Genomic DNA, 24,637 nt, shown 5'->3' with positions numbered 1-24,637 from the left:
AGTTAATGCCCAGTGGGCCCGAGTCACTAGTTAAAAGTGAAATAAATCCATGTCGATGTTGTCCTGGAAATCTCAATTAGTGATTCCAAGAGATGGGTTTCTCCAGGCTGGTTCGGCCCGCCTGCCGCTTTGGCTCTCTAAATTTGGTTATGCAGTCATCCCAGCTGTGGGTCTACTTACTTACCCACAGTGAGAACGCAGGCTCGGGTGTTTTAATTTAATGGTTTCTAAGAACGGTGGATTTTTGTTTTCAACTGAAAAATTTCCAGAACCCAAATGTATCAGTGCAGTGGCTCCAATTTTGTTGCTGATGATGTTTCCCCTTGCCTCTTCCCCTCTCTCCTTTCCCCCCTCCTCTTGGCCCTCTCCTCCATGCCCTCCCCTCTTTCCCCTTCCCTTCTTTCCCCTCCCCCTACTTCCTATCCTTTTTTTACCCTTCTTTCCTCCCTCTCACCTTGCCTCCATATCCCCTTTTTTCCCTCCCTCCCGTCCCTTCCTCTCTTCTTCCCTCCTTCCCATCCTTTCTTTCCTCTTTCCTCCCTCCTTCTTTTCTCCTCAACTGCTTTTGTGAGTTAGGGGGATTACCAGGCCTCCAAACTTCGAGACAAAAAAATTTCTCAGATTCTCTTGATGTGCCCCATTCAACGTTTTTCTTTTGTTCAGCAGGATTCAGTATGAAGCTTTTAAGGGCAGCTGTTTTCCTGTACGTTATGTAAAATAAAATCAATATTCATTTAGAAGGGCTACTTGGTACTCAACAGTCAGCCATCTGTGTGGGATTTGGTGTTCACTGAGTAGGGAAATTGAGTAGGTAACAATAGAACAATCATAAAAGCAAGAACAAAATGAACAATCCGTGTAGAAGCTGGGCAGAACGGCCCACAGCCCAGATTAGATCCATCGCTGACTGGACCCGGGATGAATATGGGAAATGATGAAGGATTCACTTAATTACCACAGACGGAGCCCATGGAAATTGGCTGAGAATTCCATGTAAAAGTGGACCTTCTCCCATGATGACTGCAATTACACTGCATGTAATTACTGGAGGTACTTGAGCATGGGTTAAGGAATCCTTTCAGTTCATAATAATAATTATAATACTTGTTAAGTGCTTACTATGTGTGAAGCACTTTTCTAAGCACTGGGGTAGATACAACTTAATCAGGTTGGACGCAGTCCCTGTTCCACGCTGGGCTTACACCGTTAATCCCCATTTTTTACAGATGAGGTAACTGAGGCTCAGGGAGTGAAGTGATTTGCCCAAGGTCACATAGCAGACAAGTGGCAGAGCAAGCAGGATGAGAACCCGTGATTCTCCGACTCACAGGCCCCTTCTCTACTACATCATGCTACTTTCTGGTAGCCAAATTAATATGAGGCCCAGAGGTCCGGACCATGTGGCTGTTGCCATTTGGATAATGAGATATTACCCTGATCTAAAGTGAGTGCTTTTATAGAGTCCAAGATCAGACTGGAGGGATTTGCATTGTTCTGGAGAAAGCAACCAGGTGATCTAACACCGCTGTGACTGAATCAGCCCTTATGCCTTGCGGAACTCAGATGTTGCAACACACCTGATGTGAAATTTCAATCTCAAATAGTATGAGATAATGATGATATAATTAGAAAAAAGAAATTGTTCTCTGAACACAGAGCACATTACACATACTTTTTAGCATGGCGCAGTGGACATAGCACAGGCCTGTGAGTCAGAAGGACATGAGTTCTAATGCCGGCTCCACCGGTTGTCTGCTGCGTGGCCTTGGACAAGTCACTTTACTTCTCTGGACCTCAGTTACTTCATCTGTAAAATGGTGATTGAGACGGTGAGCCCCACGTGGGAAAAGGATCTGTGCCCAACCTGATTTGTATCCACCCCAGCGCTTAGTACAGTGCCTACCACATAGTAAGTACTTAACAAACGCCATTATTATTATTACAATAAGAGCAAAACACATTTCCTGACAGCATCTCTTCTCCAAACACACTTCCAGAATATATGATATGGATCTTAACAGAATAGAGCATTAATCTACTGCATTTAAAACTATCATAAACAAGATATAGGTATGTTAGATTTGGTGCACTACTTCATCGCTGCTAGGTTTTTCTTATGGTATTTGATAATAATAATGATGATGGTATTTGTTAAGCGTTTATCGTGTGCAAAGCACTGTTCTAAGCGCTGGGGGATACAAGGTGATAAGATCTTTAGAGAAGAGAAGCAGCGTGGCGCAGTGGAAAGAGCACGGGCTTTGGAGTCAGGGCTCATGAGTTCGAATCCCAGCTCTGCCACTTGTCAGCTGTGTGACTGTGGGCAAGTCACTTAACTTCTCTGTGCCTCAGTTCCCTCATCTGTAAAATGGGGATTAAGACTGTGAGCCCCACGTGGGACAACCTGATTCCCCTGTGTTTACCCCAGCGCTTAGAACAGTGCTTGGCACATAGTAAGCGCTTAACAAATACCAACATTATTATTATCTTTACTATGTGCCAGACACTGCACTAAATTCAGCTAGGGTGTTATCAGGTTGTACATAATCACTATTCCACATGGGGCTCGCCGTCTTAATCCCCGTTTTACAGATGGGTTAACTGAGGCCGCGAGAAGTGAAGTGACCTGCCCAAGGTCACACAGCAGACAAACCGCAGAGCCGGGATTAGAACTCCGGTCCTTCTGACTCTCCGGCCTGTGCCCTGTCCACTAAGCCATGCTGCTTCCCGTCTTGGAATGAACAGCCTCAGTATTTCATCATTTAAGTGATTTAAATAAGGCTTTAAAGATGGAGAGAGCGATGATCTGTCGTAGGGGAAAAGGGAAAGGAGTTCCAGGTAGGTGAGATTGAGTTAAAGTGAATACAATGACACTGGAGGAGCAAAGTGTATGGGTTGGGTTGTAGTAGGAGATCATCCAGGTATGGTAGGATGGGCCAAGCTGATAAAATGGGCAGAGATTAAGTGTACATTCATTGTGGGCAGGGGAAATGTCTGCTATCTCTAGTAATAATAATAATAGTAATAATAGTCTATTGTACTCTACCAAGTGCTTAGTACAGTGCCCTGCATGTAGTATGCACTTGGTATATGCACAGGCCTGGGAGTCAAAAGGTCATGGGTTCTAATCCCAGCTCCACCACTTGTCCGCTGTGTGACCTTGGGCAAGTCACTTTACGTCTCTGGGCCTCACATAATCTATAAAATGGGGATTGAGACTGTGAGCCCCACGTGAGACAAGGAACTGTGTCCAACCCAATTTACTTGTATCCACTTCAGTGCTTAGAACAGCGCCTGGCACATACTAAGCATTCAAAAAAATGCCACTATTATTACTAGTTATTACTACTACTAGTAGTTATTACTACTAGTTATTACTATTATTACGAAAAGCAGCGTGGCTCACTGGAAAGAGCACGGGCTTTGGAGTCAGAGGTCATGGGTTCGAACCCCGGCTCTACCACTTGTCAGCTGTGTGACTTTGGGCAAGTCACTTAACTTTTCGGTGCCTCAGTTACCTCATCTGTAAAATGGGGATTAAGACTGTGAGCCCCACGTGGAACAACCTGATTCCCCTGTGTCTACCCCAGCGCTTAGAACAGTGCTCGGCACATAGTAAGCGCTTAACAAATACCAACATTATTATTATTATTATTACTATCATTATTATTAATTGTGCCTCAGCCTTAGAGGATATCTTGTTTATTCTCTTAAAAAGGCTAATAAGAACCTGAGATATGCTATCCTCACATCCACGTTCCTTGGATTTCACTGGAGTTTGGAATTTGCTCAGAGACGGCCTTCTCTATTTAGAACACTAATGACAGAGTTCCAACTTAGAGGTCCCATTTGTACAACCTATAATTTTTATAGAAAAATATATCAATATCAGGGACTCATATGGTGAGTTGAAATCCACTGAACACTGGTGTTCTAAGTACATATTTTCCCCAATATTGGAAAGTAGCAAGGGAGCTTTGCTGTCTATAATTACAAAATGCTACTACTAATAGTAATGATTATAATAATTGTGGCTTTTGTTACATGCTATGTGGCATTCATTTATTTATTCATTCAATCATACTTATTGAGCACTTACTGTGTGCAGAGCACTGTACTAAGTGCTTGGGAAGTACAATTCGGCAACAGATGGAGACAATCCTTGCCCAACAAGGGGCTCATAGTCTGAAAGGGGGAGACAGCAAAACAAAACAAGTAGTCATGCATCAATACCATCAAAATAAATAAATAGAATCATAGATATATACAAATCATTTATAAAATAAAGAGTAATATATACAAATATACACAAGTGCTCTGGGAAGGGGATGGGGGCAAAGCAGAGGGAGGGAGTAAGGGGAATGGGGAGGGGAGGAGGAGCAGAGGGAAAGGGAGAGCTTAGGCTGGGAGGGCCTCCTGGAGGAGGTGAGCTCTCAGTCTCAGTAGGGCTTTGAAGAGGGGAAGAGAGTTAGTTTGGCGGAGGTGAGGAGGGAGGGCGTTCCAGGACGGCAGGAGGACGTGGCCCAGGGGTCGACGGTGGGATAGGCGAGAACGGGGGACGGTGAGGAGGTGAGTGGCAGAGGAGCGGAGAGTGCGGGGTGGGCAGTAGAGGAAGAGAAGGGAGGAGAGGTAGGAGGGGGCGAGGCGATGGAGAGCTTGAAGCCAATAGTGAGGAGTTTTTGTTTCATGTGAAGGTTGATAGGCAACCACTGGAGGTTTTTGAGGAGAGGAGTGACATGCCCAGGTGTTTCTGTAGAAATATAATCCGAGCAGCAGAGTGAAGTATAGACTGAAGTGGGGAGAGACAGGAGGATGTTCTAAGCCCTGGGGGAGATGCAAGATGATCAGGTCGCATATGGGGCTCATAGTCTAAGTTAGGAGGGAGAATAGGTATTGAATCCCCATTTTGTAAATGAGGGAACTGAGGCACAGGGAAGTGACAGACGTAATAATAATGATAATAATAATAGTGGTATTTGTTAAGCTCTTACTATTTGCCAAGCTCTTACTATTTGCCAAGCACTCAGGGAGTGCTATTGCCAAGCTATTGCCAAGCTCTTACTATTTGCCAAGCAAGTGCTGGGGGAGAGAGAAAGTAATCAGGTCATCCTATATGGGGCTGATAGTCTTCATCCCCATTTTATAGATGAGGTAATTGAAGCACAGAGAAATTAAGTGACTTGCCCAAAGCCACACAGCTGACAAGTGGTGGAGCCAGGATTAGAATCCTTGACCTCTGACTCCCAAGCCTGTGCTCCCCACTGAGCCACCCTGCTTCTCATGCTTCCACATGTAGTAGACCTGGTAGAAACAGAAATATTCGTACTTTGACAAGAGCGAAACCATGTGTCCCAAATCATAGATAACTTTTGTTAGCATAAATATACCACTGACCACACTGAGATCAACAAAAGTTGGCCGTTCCAGGCAGACAAGTGATAGAATCCTCGAAGGAGACCTAATGTTTGGAGTCGAGTTGTATCCGTCAAGCGGGTGGCCTTTATTAAGGACTTGCTATGTGCAGAGCACTGTACTGAACTAACTAAACAAACTAATAAAACTCAACGAATACAAATGATTGATTATTAAGCATTTAGAAGAGTACAGTAAAACAGAGTTTATAGACTTGTTCCCTGCGCACAATGAGCTTACAGTATAGAGGAAGAGCTCTGTACAGTCTAAGTAGTATGTAGACAAAATCGCTGCCCACAAGAAGCTTAGCACTTTTCACTTCTCATTTCGCATTCTTATTTCACCAAAGTAGTAAGCAGTTCCGAGGCCTTGTCCAAAACGCATTTCAAGGTTTTTTGTGTGTGTGCCTGGAGTGGAATTTTCTGGGTTCTTTTCTTTTCTATTTTTATGGTATTTGTAAAGCACTTGCTATGTGCCAACTACTGTACTAAGCACTGGGGTAGAAACAAGGCCATCAGATCAGAAACAGGCCGTCCCCCATGGGTCTCTCAGTCCAAGCAGGAGGGAGAACAGATATTAAACCCCTATTTTACAGAGGATGAAACTGAGGCACAGAGAAGTGAAGCGATTTGTCCAGGGTCACACAGCAGGCAAGTGGCAGAGCTGGAATTAGAACCCAGGACCTCTTGCTCTCAGGCCCACACTCTTTCATTCAGTCATTCATTCCTTCAACATATTTATTGAGTGCTTACTGTGTGCAGAGCACTGTACTAAAAGCTTGGAAAGTACAGTTCCGCTAAGCAACGCTGCTATTCTAAATTAAAGTTAAGCTTTCAGATAATCCTTCCGTGCCCTCCCTCCTCCCCTTAACCAGGCATCTGAAGGTTTTGGCCTCCATTATGGGCTTGATTTTTTTCAACAGAGTGCAGCTGCATTGTGGAATGGGAGATGTGTTGATTTATGGAAAAACCCACCATCTGATCTCGACCCCCATGTTCAGGTTTCCGGAACAATTCCACTAAAACTGGGCACGTTGCAGTTTCTCCACCCGGGGCCCAGTGGGGTCTTTGCAGATGGCAAGGCTTGACATTTCCAGCCCAGTCGCTGGTCTCGATGGGGTCCGAGTTTCTGTCAATCAAATGCAGTTTAGTCGGGATTCATTTTCCTGACATGTCACCGTATTTACTCCCACCGCAAATGACACCCTCTGGAAGCCGGGGCAGATACTTAAAATTCACCATCCGAAATGACACCAAACCCTAAGTGGTGGTTAAGATGTGCTCATTTTTTCGCAGGGAATTGGGTCACTCCACCGGCATGCGCTTCTAAGGGTTCCGGGAGCCAAGCCAAAAGGGTGGATCGTTTTTGTAGGCATTGGCTGCTTCCAAAGACCTGGCAGAGTGTTTGCTCAAAACTGGATGCCTGCTTAGTACATCCAGGATCAAAGCCTCTTTCCAAACTTCAGCACTCACTTTCCAAAGATGGAAAAAAATGTAAACACATTATCTTTTAAGTCATAATAATAATAAAATAATAAAGATGGCATTTGTTAAGTACTTACTACTATGTTTCAAGCACTGTTCTAAGCACTGGGGTAGATACAAGCTAAGAGCCTGGGTTTCGGGGTCAGAGGTCATGGGTTCAAATCCCGGCTCTGCCACCTGTCAGCTGTGTGACTGTGGGCAAGTCACTTGATAATAATAATGTTGGTATTTGTTAAGCGCTTACTATGTGCAGAGCACCGTTCTAAGCGCTGGGGTAGATACAGGGTCATCAGGTCGTCCCACGTGAGGCTCACAGTTAATGCCCATTTTACAGATGAGGTAACTGAGGCACAGAGAAGTGAAGTGACTTGCCCACAGTCACACAGCTGAGAAATGTCAGAGCCGGGATTCGAACCCATGACCTCCGACTCCCAAGCCCAAGCTCTTTCCACTGAGCCACGCAGCTTCTCTTACTTAACTTCTCTGGGCCTCAGTTTCCTCATCTGTAAAATGGGGATTAAGACTGTGAGCCTCACGTGGGACAACCTGATGACCCTGTATCTACCGCAGCACTTAGAACAGTGCTCTGCACGTCGTAAGAGCTTAACAAATGCCAACATTATTATTATTATCATTTTGGACTCAGTCCCTGTCCCACGTGGGGCTTACAGTCTTAATCCCCATTTTACAGATGAGGTAACTGAGGCACGGAGGCGTGAAGTTACTTGCCTAAAGTCACATAGCAGATCTGTGGCAGAGTCAGGATTAGAAACCGGGACCTTCTTACAACCAGGCCCATGCTTTATCCATGAGGAAAAGCAACCGTAATAATGTGTGCGACTTCTTAAGCACTTACTATGTGCCAAGAAACGGTGCCAAGGTAGATATAAAATGATTACATCAGAAACAGTCCCTGTTCCACACAAAGTCAGAGGGAGGACAGGTTTCAAATCCCTGGAGAAGCAGCGCGGCCTAGTGGCTGGGCCCGGGCCTAGGAGTCGGAAGGTCATGGGTTCTAATTCCGGCTCCCCCGCTTGTCAACTGTGTGACCCTGGGCAAATCACTTCACTTCTCCTTGCCTCAGTTCCCTCAGCTGTAAAATTGGGATGAAGACCGTGAGCCCCATAGGGACAGGGACTGTGTCCAACCAGATTACTTTGTATCTGAGAAGCATTTGTACTTTGTATCAGAGAAGCAGCGTGGCTCAGTGGAAAGAGCACGGGCTTGGGAATCAGAGGTCATGGGTTCGAATCCCAGCTCTGCCACTTGTCAGCTGTGTGACTGTGGGCGAGTCACTTAACTCCTCTATGCCTCAGTTACCTCATCTGTAAAATGGGGATTAAGACTGTGACCCTCACGTGGGACAACCTGATGACCCTGTATCTACCCCAGCGCTTAGAACAGTGCTCTGCACATAGTAAGTGCTTAACAAATACCAACATCATCATTATTATTACTATTATTATCTCCCCCAGCGCGTAGAACAGGGCTTGGAACATTGTCTTGTTTTATGCCTTGGAGTCGGTTCTAACCCACAGCGATGCCATGGATGCATCTCTCCCAGAAGGCCCCACCTCCATCGACAATCGCTCTGGTAGTGGATCCATAGAGTTTTCTTGGTAAAAATATAGAGGTTGTTTACCGTTGCCTCCTTCCACGCAGTAAACCGGAGTCTCAGCCCTCGAGTCTCTCCCGTGCCACTGCTGCCCAGCCCAGGGGAACTCTGACTTGAAGCAGATCACCTGCCACTCACTAGCCACTGCCCAAGCTAGGAATGGAATGGAATGGACAAGACTGTTGCTAGACTCTCCCTCCCATGGTCGAGACTGATAGAGGACTGGAAACTCTCCAGGTGCCACCCCAAGAGGGAGGTTGGCACAAAGTAAGCGCTTAACAAATGTGGTTATTATCATTATTATTCCCATTTTATAGATGAGAAAACTGAGTCCCAGAGAAGTTTGGTGCTCCAGGTCACAGGGCCGTCCAGTGGTGGACCTGGGAGGAGAACCCAAATGCCCTGACTCTGAGGTCAGGCTCTTTCTAGAGAAGCAGCGTGGCTCAGTGGAAAGAGCCCGGGCTTTGGAGTCAGAGGTCATGAGTTCGAATCCCAGCTCTGCCACTTGTCAGCTGTGTGACTGTGGGCGTCACTTAACTTCTCTGTGCCTCAGTTACCTAATCTGTAAAATGGGGATTAAGACTGTGAACCCCACGTGGGACAACCTGATTCCCCTGTGTCTACCCCAGTGCTTAGAACAGTGTTCTGCACATAGTAAGCGCTTAACAAATACCATCATTATTATTCTACTGGGCCACGCTGCTTCTCAATGTCTGCTTTTCATAGCTTCTCATTTTCTGTTGTACTCTCTCAAGAGCTTAATAAAGTGCTCTTCTCTGAATAAATACTCTTGCCCGATATATTGGGTTATCAAATGAAAAACGCCGTTGGCCTTTCACTATCAAGAAATAGTGATAGTGAAAGGCCAATGGGGTGTTTCATTTGATCAATCAGTCAATCAATCAAGACTATTTATTATTTTGTTTCAAGGAGACCACATGGCTTAGTTGGATAGAACACGGGCCCGGAAGTGAGAAGGGCCTGTATTCTGATCTCGGTTCCTCCACTTGACTGCTGTTTGACCTTGGCCAAGTCACTTCACTTTTCTATGCCTCAGTGACCTCATCTGGAAAATGGGGATTAAGAATGTGAGCCCCATGTGGGACATGGATTGTGTCCAACACTGTATCCACCCCAGCACTTAGTACAGTGCCTGGCACAGAGTAAGCATGGGGGAGAGTAAATTTCTGTTGGTTATGAGGAGGGAGGATTCCAGGCCAGAGGCAGGATGTGGGCAGGTCAGCGGCGAGATAGACAAGATTGAGGCAGAGTGAAAAGGTTGGCATTAGAGGAGCGAAGTGTGCAGGCTGGGTTGTGGAAGGAGAGTAGTGAGGTGAGGTAAGAGGGGGCAAGGGGATGGAGAGCTTTAAAGTCGACGGTGAAGAGTTTCTGTGTGATGTGGAGGTGAATGGGCAACCACTGTAGGGTCTTGAGGAGTGGGGAAACGTGGCCTGAACCTTTTTGGATAAAAATGATCCGGGCAGCAGAGTGAAGTATGGACTGGAGTGAGGAGAGAGATGAGGCTGGGAGGTCAGCAAGGAACCTGATACAGTAATTAAGGTGGGATAGGTTAAGTCCTTGGAGTAACATGGTAACAGTTTAAATGAAGAGGAAAGGGTGGATTTTAGTGAGAGAAATTCTCTATTTTCTGGAAATTATCTTAACTTTAATGATCTATCAGATTTTTAATGCAATTCTAAAATAGGGTGATGAAGCAGCTTGATTTGGCTTAGTCGGCCAAATATTTACCGCATCCTATGTATTCTTTTAGTCTCTAATAACTTTCTCACAAATTCCTTGGTTTTCCCTTAGGTTCAGCTTGAAGTGTGTACAAGCGAGCCTATTGTAATCATCACAGACTCTCCTTCTGAGATTGATCCATCTAGGCTTATCAGGTTCAAATATTAAGTACTGATGTTTCATATGAGAAACAGGTCGCCTAGTGGATAGAGCACAGGCCTGGGAGTCAGAAGGACCTGGGTTCCAATTCCGGCTCTACCACATGTTTGCTGGGTGACCTTGGGCTATTCCCTTCTCTCTGGCTCAATTGCCTCCTCTGTAAAATGGGGATTAGGATCGAGAGCCCCATGTTGGACAGGGACTGTACAATATCTTTTATGTACTTTTATGTACTTTATTTTTAATATTTTTTTTAGCATAATTAATTAAGATATATATTCCTGATTCCCTTTCCTTGCATAAGCTCATTATGGGCCGGGAATGTGTCTGGTTATTGTTGTATTCTCCCAAGTGCTTAGTACAGTGCTCTGCACACAGTAAGTGCTCAATAAACACAATTGAATGAATGAATGAAGTGAAAGGCATGAACCCTCTCCTCAAGGAGCTGGATATTATTCTTCTTAGATTGGTAGGTTTTTTGTAATAGTTGATAAGCAGTTACTACGTGCCAGGCACTGTAGGAAGAACTGGGGTAGATACAAGTTAATCAGGTTGGACACAGTCCCTGTCCCACATGGGGCTCACACTCTTAATTCCCATTTTACAGATGAGGTAACCGAAGCCCAGAGAAGAGAAGTGAGTTGCCCAGGGTCACACGGCAGACTTGTGGCAGAGCCAGAATTAGAAGTCAGGTCCTCTGACTCTACAGGCCATGCTCTTTCCAGGAGGCCACCTGCTTCGTGATTGTGCAGGATGGTTTTTCTGGGCCAAGGTCTGGTGGGGAGTGAGTCTTTTTTCAGAGTTACTTTGATTTTCCTTCATGATTTTGGGAATGGACTTGGTGTTTGTGCTGGTCCACAGCTCTTTCCCCATGAAGCGACCATCAAAAAGACGGGTGCCGGGGCTTGGCTCTCTATCAGTACTTTGTCCTATCAGTTGTATTCTCTGTAGGGATGAGGTAATGTTCATTGTCATTCCCTGTGTTGGTTCAATTAGAATAAATTCTCACAATAATAATTGTGGTATTTGTTACACCCTTACTATGTGCCAGACACTGTACTAAGCACTGGGGTGGATACGAGCTAATCAGGTTGGATGCGGTCCCTGTCCCAAGTTCATTCATTCATTCAATCATATTTATTGAGGGCTTACTGTGTGCAGAGCACTGTACTAAGTGCTTGGAATGTACAATTCGGCAACCGATAGAGACAATCCCTTCCCAAACAACGGGCTGTTAATGAGATGTACATCCCCTTGATTCTATTTATTGCTATTGTTTTTGTCTGTCTGTCTCCCCCGATTAGACTTAAGCCCATCAATGGGCAGGGATTGTCTCTATCTGTTGCCAAATTGTACATTCCAAGTGGTTAGTACAGTGCTCTGCACACAGTAAGTGCTCAATAAATACTATTGAATGAATGAAAGGGGGAGACAAACAGCAAAACTTGTTTTAGTAGTCAGGCAGTGGGGTTCACAGGCTCAATCCTTATTTTTCTTGTGCACTTGTGTATATTTGTACATCTTTATTATTCTATTTATTTTATTATGTATATTTGTACACATTTGTTATCCTATTTATCTTATTAATGATGCATATATATCTATAATTCTATTTATCTATTTTGATGCTATTGATGGCTATTTGTTTTGTTTTGTTGTCTATCTCCCCCCTTCTAGACTGTGAGCCCATTGTTGGGTAGGGATTGTCTCAATCTATTGCTGAATTGCACTTTCAAGCACGTAGTACAGTGCGCTGCACACAATAAGCACTCAATAAATACGATTGAATGAATGATTCAATTAATTTTACAGATGAGGTAAGTCCCAGAGAAGTGAAATGACTTGCCCAAGCTCACACAGTAGATAGGTTGATTAATCAGTGGAGAAAAGTGGAGTGCAGCATGGCCCAGCTGGGACAGTACAGGCCTCGGAGCCAAGAAGCCTGGGTTTCAATTCTGCCTCCTCTACCTGCTTGTTGTGTGACCACGGGCAATTCGTTGAACTTCTCTGTGCCTCATTTTCCTCACCTGCAAAATGGCGATGAAATGCCCTTTCTCCTTTCCCCTTAAACTGAGCCCCAGGTGGGATAGGGAATGTGTTTATCCCAACTGTACTGTACCTTCCCAGTCCCTAGCACAGTGCTGTAATCCCAGCTCCACCACTTGTCGGCTGTTTGATCTTGAGCAAGCCATTTAACTTCTCTGCGCCTCAGTTACCTCTTTTGTAAAATGGGGATTAAGACTTTGAGCCCCGTGAGGGACAACCTGATTATCTTGTATCTATCCCAGCACTTAGAACAGTGCTTGGCACGTACTAAGTGCTTAACAAATACCATTATTATCATTATTATTACAGAGTAAGTGCTTGACAAATATCATTATTATTATTGTTATTCATTCATTCAATCGTATTTATTGAGCGCTTACTGTGTGCAGAGCACTGTACTAAGTGCTTGGAAAGTACAGTTCAGCAATAGAGACAATCCCTACCCAACAACGGGCTCACAGTCTAGCAATGTTATTATTATTGAAAGCGTAGAATGGTTGTCAACCTTTCACGATACATTCTCCTCCGCACACTCTGCAATGAAAATCCCCAGTGCTGTTCATAGAGTCCTCATGTCAGGTGTGCTTGCAAGAGGGGATATGGATGTGGAGTCTTTTATTCCATCATCATTAGTATTTTTTTTCCTCACCTCCTTTGTGTGGAACCCTCTGAGGGGCACTTGGGATCATACATTAAAAGTAGAAGCTAGGGTCTATGCTCTCAAGAAAATCAGAATTGAATTTTCTTTGCTGAAAATATAACAATCCTCCTTAAGAGAGAAAAAGAGCTAGTGATGTCAGTAGAAGAGAGAGGCTTCAAATTGTCAGATTAAATAGCTGACAGTCATGATATGTAGAAAACAATAGCAGCATAATTATAATCACATGAACAAGTGCCGGTAATCCTGAGGATATAGTAGGTAATTTACTCCAAATATTGCTAAGGGAACTTGACATGTTTCCAGGAAAGATAGTATTTATGGAACTATTTAAAGAAATACACAGAATATTAATGCAATGCAATTTTCCCATCTGGGTATGAAGGTCCATTTTTATGAATTAGACTTCAGCCATCTTTCATCTTTGAAAACAAAGTACGAAAAACATAGATAACCTGTTAAATCCCCTTGGGCTCCTTTCTTTCTGGTGGTAGGAGAATTTTCCACAAGTAATAGGGCAAATGTATCCCCAGTAGGTCCTTTGTGTTGAGAAATCTATTTCTTAAATCTAAATCTATTTCTTACACCTATTAATTATAACCTGGATTATGTTTGGGATAACAAAGGCAGAGTTATGTAAAGTACAAAGAAAGCCTGCATTACTTACCTTCTGTATTTTTCTTAAGGCAGGAAAATATAAACATAAATTGCTTTCAAGTATGCTGGGTAGAAAGATGCCAGGAACTTTTCCCACTCTTCTTGCACTTTTACTATCAGAAAATTGAACTCTAGATCTGTTTAATCCAGCCAGAGCAGATGACTCTTTCTTGAATGAATAAGTAAATGAGCAAATAATCAAAATTTTCAGATTTAAAAATTCAAAAAACTTGAACTGTTTAGTTCACATTTTCTCATTCCTCAGAAATGTTCAGTAGCTGCCTATCCACCTCCATGTCCAGCAGAAACTCTTTACCATCGGCTTTAAATCACTCAATAGTCTCATCCTCCTCCTATCTTTCCTCCCTGATTTCCTACTACAACCCAGCCCGCACCCTTCTCTCCTCCAAACCCAACCTATTCACTGTACCTCGATTCATTCATTCAACCGTATCTACTGAGTGCTTATTGTGGGCAAAACAGTGTATTAAGCACTTGATCTCATCTATTTCACCATTGACCCCTTTCCCACATCCTCCCCCTGGCCTGGAACTCCCTCTCCTTCCATATTCAATAAACTGCCATTCTCCCCACCTTCAAAGTATTATTAAAATCGCATCCCCAAGAGGCCTTCCCCCACTAAGCTCTCATTTCTCCCTTTCAATTCATTCATTCATTCAGTACTATTTATTGAGTGCTTACTGTGTGCAAGTCACTATACTAAGCGCTTAGGAGAGTAAAATATAACAATAAACAGACATATTCCCTGCCCACAATGAGCTTTTGGGCTAGAAGGGGAAGCAGACGTTAATATAAGTAAATTTCCCCTACCACTGTCCCTTCTGCAACGCCTTTGCATTTGGATCTGTACACTGGAAGTACTTGATATTCACCCCACCTTCAGCCCTACGTCACTAACATATTCATAATTTGTTTAATGTCTTTCTCCTCTCTAGACTGTAAGCTCCTGGTGAGCAGGCAACACGTCTGCCAACTCTACTGTATTGTACTCTCCCAAGCATCTGACGCAGTGCTCTGCATGCAGTAACTCTCATTAAATACCATCAATTGAAAATGTCTTCTCAGTGATCTTGGACATTTAGACTCCTCCTGTAGAATGTAAGCTCCTGGAGGGCAGGGATCCCATTGCCGAAGTTTGTTATAGTTTACTTTCTCAAGGGCTTAGTACAGTATTCTGCATAGAGAAGCAACGTGGCTCAGTGGAAAGAGCACGGGCTGGGGAGTCAGAGATCATGGGTTCAAATCCCGGCTCAGCCGTTTGTCAGCTGTGTGACTTTGGGCAAGTTAGTTGACTTCTCTGGGCCTCAGTTCCCTCATCTGTAAAATGGGGATTAAGACTGTGAGCCCCACGTGGGACAACCTGATCACCTTGTATCCCACCCAGCGCTTAGAACAGTGCTTCACACATAGTAAGTGCTTAATAAATGCCGTTATTATTATTATATAATAATAATAATAATAATGTTGGTATTTGTTAAGCGCTTACTATGTGTGCCTACCCCATAGTAAGCGCTTAACAAATACCAACATTATTATTATTATTATTATGTGCCGAGCACTGTTCTAAGCGCTGGGGTAGACACAGGGGAATCAGGTTGTCCCACGTGGGGCTCACAGTCTTAATCCCCATTTTACAGATGAGGGAACTGAGGCACGGAGAAGTTAAGTGACTTGCCCAGGGTCACCCAGCAGACAAATGGCAGAACCGGGATTCGAACCCACGATTAAAGCAAGCACTCGAGTACATTGATTGATTGACTGATTAGGGGTGCTTGATTCTGAGTGATCCCTAATAGCGACCAAAGAGTCATCTCATGAGGAAAATCATTAATTCATGTAGAAGATAATACCATGAACAACTCTTAACTGGAGAGGCATATATATCTCAATTGATGCTTAAAAGTATACATCACCCCCAGTGGATGCTCAATAAATACAATTCCTACATTTGACTGTGCTATTGTGCCTTTTTCCTTCCAGGAACTCTCTCCTCTTTGATTTGCTGGGCCAGGCTCTCCCCATCTTCAAATCTTTTATTTCTTTTATTTTCAAGTGCTTACTATGAGTCAGGCACTGCGCTCAACCCTGGGGTAGATACCAGCTAATCAGGTTAGGCACAGTCCATGTCCTATAGGGAGCTCACAGTCTTAATCCCCATTTTTCAGATGAGGTAACTGAGGACCAAAGACTTGAAGTGGCCTGCCCAAGGTCACACAGCAGACAAGTGGAGCCATGATTAGAACCCAGGTCCTTCTGACTCTCAGGCCTGTGCTGTAATCTCTCCTGATGTTTCACCTAATCAGTCAATCCACAGTATATATTGAGCACTTCCTCTCTGCTGTACAGTACTGTACTAAGCACTTGGGAGAGAAACAGTAGAGTCAGTAGAGATGATTCCTGCCCTCGGGTAGCTTGCAATCTAGCCCAGGGAGACTTGCCCTGATTCGTTTTCTCGTCTTCAGATGTTACCTCTGTCGATACCCCCAAAAGTTCCAGTCACAGCAACACAGGACGAGGGGTTTTTCATTGCAATATTGAATACGGATCTGTATGGATGACGACAGACAGGGTCTGTTGCCTTAAAAGAAGGCTCAACCTCATCACCAAAAGGTGGAAGAGGTAGCTAGTTATAGTCTGTGGTGGCCATTCATTCATTCAGTTATATTTATTGAGTGCTTACGGTATGGAGAACACTGTACTAAACACTTCGGAAAGTACAATTCAGAAATAAAGAGAGACAATCCCTGCCCTCAGTGAGCTCAGAGTCTAGAGGGGAGGAGACAGACATCAATACAAATGAATAAAATGACAGATAGATGATGATGATGATGGCATTTGTTAAGACCTTACTATGTGCAAAGCACTGTTCTAAGCGCTGGGCAGGATACAAGGTGATCAGGTTGTCCCACGTGGGGCTCACGGTCTTCATCCCCATTTTACAGATGAGGGAACTGAGGCCCAGATAATTTAAGTGACTTGCCCAAAGTCACACAGCTGACAAGCGGCAGAACCGGCATTTGAACCCATGACCTCTGACTCCCCAGCCCGAGCTCTTTCCATTGAGCCACGCTGCTTCTCATGTATATGTACGTAAGTGTTGTGGGGTGGGGAGAGGGAAGAGCAAAGGGAGCGAGTCAGGATGACGCAGAAGGTAGTGGGAGATGAGGAAAAGTGTTCCATGGTGTTCCTTCCCCCCCACAGCAGAATCCAATCAAGTGTGCCTCCAGTTTTCTTAACTCATGACAGGGTGTGGCTGAAGTTGGCGGCAGGGGAAAGTATGGCTCAAGATGATAGTAATAGTAATGTTGGTATTTGTTAAGCGCTTACTATGTGCAGAGCACTGTTCTAAGCGCTGGGGGAGATACAGGGTAATCAGGTTGTCCCACATGAGGCTCACAGTTAATCCCCATTTTACAGATGAGGTAACTGAGGCACCGAGAAGTTAAGTGACTTGCCCACAGTCACACAGCTGACAAGTGGCAGAGCCGGGATTCGAACCCATGATCTCTGACTCCAAAGCCTGGGCTCTTTCCACTGAGCCACGCTGCTTCTCTAACCACAGGGGGTTGACCATAGGGGGAGGATGTGGCTGAAGCATGATTTAGGGAAATGAGATAGATTAAGGCAAAATTGAAACTGGAAACAAAATGGGGCAAGTTAATGTAGCTTATGTATTTTGATTGGACCCTTTAAGGACTTTGTGGGCAGGAATGTGTCTGTTTATTTTTGTAGCGTACTCTCCCAAGCACTTAGTAATAATAATAATGATGGTATTTGTTAAGCGCTATGTGGCGAGCACTGTTCTAAGCCCTGAAGTAGATACAAGGTAATCGGGGGCTCACAGCCTTAGTCCCCTTTTACACATGAGGTAACTGAGGCACGGAGAAGTTAAGCGGCTTGCCCAAGGTCACACAGCAGACAAGTGGCGGACCTGGGATTAGAACCCACGTCTTCTGATTCCCAAGACCGTGCCCTTTCCACAGTGCTCTGCCCACAGTAAGCGCTCAATAAATACGATTGAATGAATGGATATTCACCCTCACCCCCAGCACTTATGTCCGTATCCGACATTTATTTTAATGTCTGCTTCGCCCGCTCTGCACACAGTAAGCACTCAATGAATACCATTTGTTGATTGATTGGATAAGCATTATTTAATTGTTTCCTCTTGTATCAAGAGTCGAATCTAGGGAACCAGAGTGATCTAATGAATAGAGCATGGGCCTGGGAGTCAGAAGACCTGGGTTCTAATGCCGGCTGCTCCACTTGTCTGCTATGTGACCTTGATCAAGTCACTTCTGTATGCTTCGGTTATCTCATCTGTCAAATGGAGATTAAGACTCTGAGCCCACTGGGGGACATGGACTGTATCCAACCTTGCAACAACAGTGCAAGGCATATAGTAAATACTTAACAAATACCATTAAAAAACAAAAGTCACACTAGGAGCTTTTAGTGAATTGGCTTGTTCAATGTGCTACTTTGTTTTCTTTTTAAATCTCTTTGTGTGGTTAACCTGTTAATTACAAGTGTGATTTATTAAAAAAAGAGAGTGCTTCTATTGGTTCCATTTTAATTTTAAGTGATTGGTACATGGTTTTCTCTCAGGGGTGAAAAATTGAACAGTCTTTCCCTTTCCCTCTGGGCGTTCCCCTATGCGGGTGGAATACAAGAGAAGTCGACTGTCTCTTTACCGCCTGATTAGGGAGGCTACAAGCAGCACAGACAGACCGGTGCTTTCAGAAAACATTTCCATTTAAGACCAGGAAAAGCAGTTTGGGTTATTCATGTCACTGTAATGAAAATAGAGGAAAATACGAGACCAACTGACAATAATTGTGGGAGGCACGACTTCCGAGAGGTAAAATTTTAAGAAGAGTATTAGATGTGGACTTCGACTATTTATCATTGTCAGTTTGTGATAGTAGTGTTTGGACAAGTTAATGTAGTGTCTGGGTTTGTGATTGAACTTCACGGTTGAGCTTGGTTGCCTTAAGTAGAATAATGCTTGAGTCTGGACTATCATATGAGATTTGTTCTGAATGAATCAATCAGTAATATTTATTGAGCCCCAGAGAGCACTTCATTAAGCAATTGGGAGAGAGAAGCAGCGAGGCTTAGTGGAAAGAGCTTGGGTTTGGGAGACAGAGGACGTGGGTTCTAATGCTGGCTCCGCCACCTGTCTACTGTCTGACCTGAAGGCACTTAACTTCTCTGTGCCTCAGTAACCTCATCTGTAAAATGGAGATTAAGACTTTGAGCCCCACGTGGGACAACCTTGTCACCTTGTATCTACCCCAGTGCTTAGAACAGTGCTTGGCACATAGTAAGTGCTTAACAAATACCGTAACTATTGTGACAGAGTTAGCAGATACCATGTCTGAGATCAAGGTGCTTACAATCCAGCAGAGGAGATAGACGTGTAAACAAATTAAAGATAGAAAGAAGTAACAGAGTGCAAAGCTAGGTTTTTAAGGGATACTCAGAGATGTTTTTAAGGGATTCAAAGTGAAACAGCATTACCGAGTATAGAGCACAGTCCTGAAAGTCAGAAGTACCTGGGTTCTAATCCCACTTCCAGCACTTGTCTACTGCGTGACCTTGGGCAAGTCACTTCACTTCTCTGTGCCTGTTAATTAATGTGTAAAATGGGGCTTAAGACAGTGAGCCCCATGAGGGCCAGGGACTGTGTCCAACCTGATCATTTGGTATCCACTCCATCGCCTTGCATAGACTATAAGCTCACTGTGGGCAGGGGATGTGTCTGTTTATTGTTCTAATGACCTCTCCCAAGCGCTCAATACAGTGCTCTGCACAATTTAAGCACTCAGTAAATACGATTGAATGAATAGTAAGCACTTAGCTATCATTAAAAAAAAGAGAAAAAAGGATACAGGGACCCAATTTCATTTTACCCTACAGCACCTGCTTGGTTATATTGCTCTCATCCAATCACCTTTTGGAAGCCACTCAGCACAGCTGAGTGAAGGTGAGCCTAGCTTGGATAGTAGGAAACATTTCAGGACTTCATCGCTTGTTATCTTGTTTTGCCATTTGACCTTGATTCCGACCCGGGTTGTGAGTATGGGATCTTGCTATCCCAACTGTAAAGAAAAGATAAACTGTCATTTGTTATTCATTCAATCATATTTACTGTGTGCAGAGCACTGAACTCAGCGCTTGGGAGAGTACGATATAAAAATTAATGGGCACATTCCCTGCTCACAGTGCCCCTGCCAACTTGGTATCTGTTGGTCTGAATTTCCTCCTTCTTCCCAGTGATGTTTTGCCATGAGAAGCCTACCTGCAGACTTGGGTTCTAATCTAGGCTCCACCACTTGTCTGCTGTGTGACCTTGGGCAAGCCACTTAACTTCTCTGTACCTCAGTTACCTCATCTGTAAAATGGCGGTTAATATTGTGAGCCTCACATGGGACAACCTGATTACCTTGTATCTACCCCAGCACGTAGAACAGTGCTTGGCACATAGTAAGCGCTTCAGAAATATTATCGTCATTATTATTGTTATATGGACATTGAAAGTCACTGTTGTGCTTGGTCGCCCAAACTAGAATGATGCCTGAATCTGGACTTTCGTGTGAGATTTCTTCTGAATAAATCGGACAGTAATATTCATTGAGCCCCACAGAGTACTGCATTAAGCAATTAGGAGAGAATTAGGGGCTCAGGGAAAATTATATTTATGGAACTTCTGTTTGTGGAGCACTCCACTAAGTGCTCAGGAGAATAGAGTAGATGTAGAAGAAAAAATCTCTGCCTTCAAAGTGTTTATAATCTAATGGGGAGGTAGGCACATTGAAGTCAGACTGTTCAGCTGATATATCGTAAACTCCTCCTCTATACTATAAGCTCCATGAAGTCCGAAATCATGCCTACTTTCTCTCTTGTACAGTACCAAGCATTTAGTGCAGTGCTTTGCATATAGTAAGTGTTCAATATGCATCAATCAATCAATGGTATTTATTGAGCACTTTGGTAGACCATTTGTAAGCTCATTGTAGGCAAGGAGTGCGTCAGTTTGTTGTTATATTGTTCCCTCCCAAGCACTTGGTACAGTGCTCTGCGCGCAGTAAGCACTCAATAAATATGGCTGAATAAGTGAATGAATGAAAGAACTAAGCACTAAGTACTAACACAAGTGAGATGGCATTGCCTAGGTGAATAGACTACAGGCCTGGGACTCAAAAGAACTTGGGTTCTAACCCCAGTTCTGCCACTTGTCTGCTGCGTGAACTAGGGCAAGTCTGATTATATCCAATCTGATTATATTTAATCTACCCCAGCACTATGCTTGGCTCATAGTAAGCACATGGAAAATACCACCATTTTTACTTTTATATTTTCATTTCCTCAGCCATTAGCTCTCATTTCCTCTTTTCCTGCTCCCTTCTGCGTTGCCCAGATTTGCTCCCTTTATTCACACCCTCTAGCCTCACAGTGCTTACATCCATATCTGAAATTAATTTATTGTATTAATGTCTGTCTCCTCCTCTAGACTGTGAGCTGTCTGTGGGCAGGGAAAGGGTCTACCAACTCTATTGTATTGTACTCTCCCTAGCGCTTAGTACAGTGCCCTGAACCCAATAAGTGCTAAGTAAATTGAGACTGTGAGCCCGGCATGGGACAGGGACTATGTCTAACCCAATTTGCTTGTATCCACCCCAGTGCTTAGTACAGTGCCCTGCACATAGTAAATGCTTAACAAATGTCATTATTATTATTATTATTATTATTAAGTACATATAATTGATTGCTTGATCATCCTAATTTAAAATGCCTAACTGAATAAAACAAATAAAACATTACATAAAAAGTTGGATTTTGTTGTAGATTGTTGAAAGTCCAGCACTAGCATCTGCTAGAATCTGTGACCTCGTACTGCTTTATCTGAAAATGAATTTGACCTTTTGATTTAGAGAGGAGGAGGAGGAAATCTGATGATGAGGTTTTACCTTAAAATAAAGTAGTCTCAATAATTTAAAGGGTGAGTTTACTTACATCTAGGAAAGTCTCCTTGTTACATGAAGTACAAAATAGAAGAAGTGTGCCTAGTGGATAAAGCATAAGCCTGGGCGTCAGGAGGATCTGGGTTCCAATCCCAGCTCTGCCATTTGTCTACTGTGTATCTTTGGACAAGTGATTTCACTTCTTTGTGCCTCAGTTACCTCTTCTTTAAAATAAATATTGAGTGTGAGTCCATGGATTTTTGTCCAACCTGACGAACTTGTATCTTCTCCAGAACTTAGTACAGTGCCTGGCTTATAGAAAACACTTAACAAATACTATTAAAAAAATGGTGCCCTTTCATGCAAGATTTCAAGATACTCCTAAATTATCCTGCATTTCCAATCTGTACACAGACATTTGTTCACATGACCTCGTTCTGTGTAGATAGATAAAAGCACAGCAAACATAAACCTAGTTATCTGAATCATATCACCAGTGTCAAATTTTCCATCCGTAGCTGTCATGTTACCTAGTCAACCAGACTCTTGTCATTTTCCCATTCCAATGTATACTCTTCCATGCTAAGTGATTCCAAGATTTTCCAATGGAAAACTTTGTTTTCCTTGACCTTAAACAAATACTTGGAAAAAGTCTCTCCATTTTACAAGTTCTTGATCTGGAAGAATGTAGAAAGCAGTACTCCTCAATTCCAGGGGAGTGAAAGCACTTAAGATACAAAGGGAAAGCTAATATTTTTTCTGTTCCTTTTAAAGAAGTTTGCTGTATATAAATGGTTATTAATTGCTCTTCATATTGTTGTCTCTAGAGATCTGAAGAATAACTTGATTAGCACTATTGAACCTGGGGCTTTTCATGGACTTTCAGAACTGAAGCGCCTGTGAGTATTAATTCCATTTGAATTACCCTGCAAATTGTGTTTCTATCGACGCGTCTGTCCTTGGGGGCCCAAAATATGTCACCACACAATAATAGCATAAGGACTTTTAACAGCAGACATAATTCCTCTTATTTGGGACTTTAGATTTCTATTTAGCTGCAAAACCGTGTTTTCATTCAGATATAACATTTGCTTTTTTACAGTTTAGGGTTGTTTATAAAGGAAATTTCCAAATGAAAATAAGTTTTGCCTTCTAGCAAGAACGACAACCTGTTAACATGCGTTAATAAAGTGCACTATGAGTCTAGATCTGGCAATTTTTTAATTCTGCACAGCTAATGGATTTTATCAGCCCATAAATTAACACCATTTTAAAAATTATACCTCGGCCATTTATGCGCGAATGGCAGCCATAATAACTCTGGAGTTACTTGTTGAATTATTCAATTGTTTTGTAACAGTTTCGCTTGGAACTTTGATAAACTGTGGGACTATGATTTTCGGGTTATATTAAGCACTCAATCAGCTCACCCCCTCCTGCCTCACCTCACTGATCTTCTATTGCAGCCCAGCCTGCACACTCCACTTCTCTAGCACCAGATTACTCAGAGCCCTGATCTTATCTATCTCGCTGCTGACCCCTTTCCCGCATCTTTCCCCTGGCCTAGAACTCCCTCCCTTCCATAGAAGCCAGACCACCACTCTCTCCACTTTCCAAGCATTATTAAGGCCACATCTCCTCCAAGAGGCCTTCCCTGATTAAGGCCCCTTTTCCCCAGCTCAATCACCCTTCTGCGTCATTCCCGCACTCGGAACTGTGATCTTTGGGCATTTGATATTCTCCCACCCCCAACCCACAGCACTTATGTCCCTATCTTTAATTATATATTATAAATTATTTATTCATACATCTTCCTGCAGAAATGCTCTGGGCATGTCACTCCCCTTCTTAACCTCCAGTGGTTGCCTATTGACCTCCGCACGAAACAAAAACTTCTCACTCTAGGCTACAAGGCTCTCCGTCCCCTTGCCCCCTCCTACCTCTCCTCCCTTCTATCTTTCCACTGCCCACCCCGCACGCTCCGCTCCTCCGCCGCCCACCTACTCACCGTCCCCCGTTCTCGCCTATCCTGCCGTCCACCCCTGGGCCACGTCCTCCCGCGGTCCCAGAACGCCCTCCCTCCTCACCTCCGCCAAACTAATTCTCTTCCCCTCTTCAAAGCCCTACTGAGAGCTCACCTCCTCCAAGAGGCCTTCCCACACTGAGCTTCCTCTTTTCCTTCTGCTGCCTCTCTACGCCCCCCTTCACCTCTCCTCAGCTAAGCCCCCTTCTCCCCCCCTTTCCCTTTGCTCCTCCCCCCCCCTTCCCCTCCCCTCAGCACTGTGCTCATCTGCTCATTTGTATATATTTTTATTATTCTATTTATTTTGTTAATGAGATGTACTTCACCTTGATTCTATTTATTTCTATTGCTTCAGTGAGATGTACATCCCCTTGATTCTATTTATTGCTATTGTTTTTGTCTGTCCATCTCCCCCGATTAGACTGTAAGCCCATCAATGGGCAGGGACCGTCTCTATCTGTTGCCGATTTGTACATTCCAAGCACTTAGTACAGTGCTCTGCACATAGTAAGCGCTCAATAAATACTATTGAATGAATGAATATCAGTGTCCCCCTCTAGACTGATAGCTCATAATGGGCAGGGAACCCACTCATTCATTCATTCAATCTTATTTATTGAGTGCTTTCTGTGTGCAAAACCCTGTACTAATCTGCCAATTCTGGTTGTATCATACTCTCCCAAGCACTTATTACAGTGCTTTGCACATAGTAAGTGCTCAATAAATACAATGGAGAGATGGATTGATTGGGATTGAGAATTCTAGGAAAGGAAAGGCATTCTTTACTCTAGAAAGGAAAAGATCTATGATGCAACATACAGTCAATTTGGTGTTTAGAGTATCTACTAGAGAAGCAGC

At 43.6% G+C, this 24,637-nt stretch overlaps 1 protein-coding gene across 2 annotated transcripts in view; it reads left to right on the top strand.

The window, feature by feature from the left end:
* Positions 1-24,637, top strand: part of ADGRA1 (adhesion G protein-coupled receptor A1) — a 679,465-nt gene that overhangs the window by 205,328 nt on the left and 449,500 nt on the right. For both annotated transcript variants that reach the window (XM_029061334.2, XM_029061335.2), the window contains exon 3: positions 22,584-22,655. The gene's annotated coding sequence lies outside the window, so the exon portion shown is untranslated. The remainder of the gene's footprint in view (positions 1-22,583; positions 22,656-24,637) is intronic.

This window comes from Ornithorhynchus anatinus, chromosome 3 (assembly GCF_004115215.2).
Source record: "Ornithorhynchus anatinus isolate Pmale09 chromosome 3, mOrnAna1.pri.v4, whole genome shotgun sequence".
In the NCBI taxonomy this organism is placed as follows: Eukaryota; Metazoa; Chordata; class Mammalia; order Monotremata; family Ornithorhynchidae; genus Ornithorhynchus; species Ornithorhynchus anatinus.
Note: the sequence above shows the minus strand (reverse complement) of the source record. Positions and strands in the feature narration are given on the sequence as shown.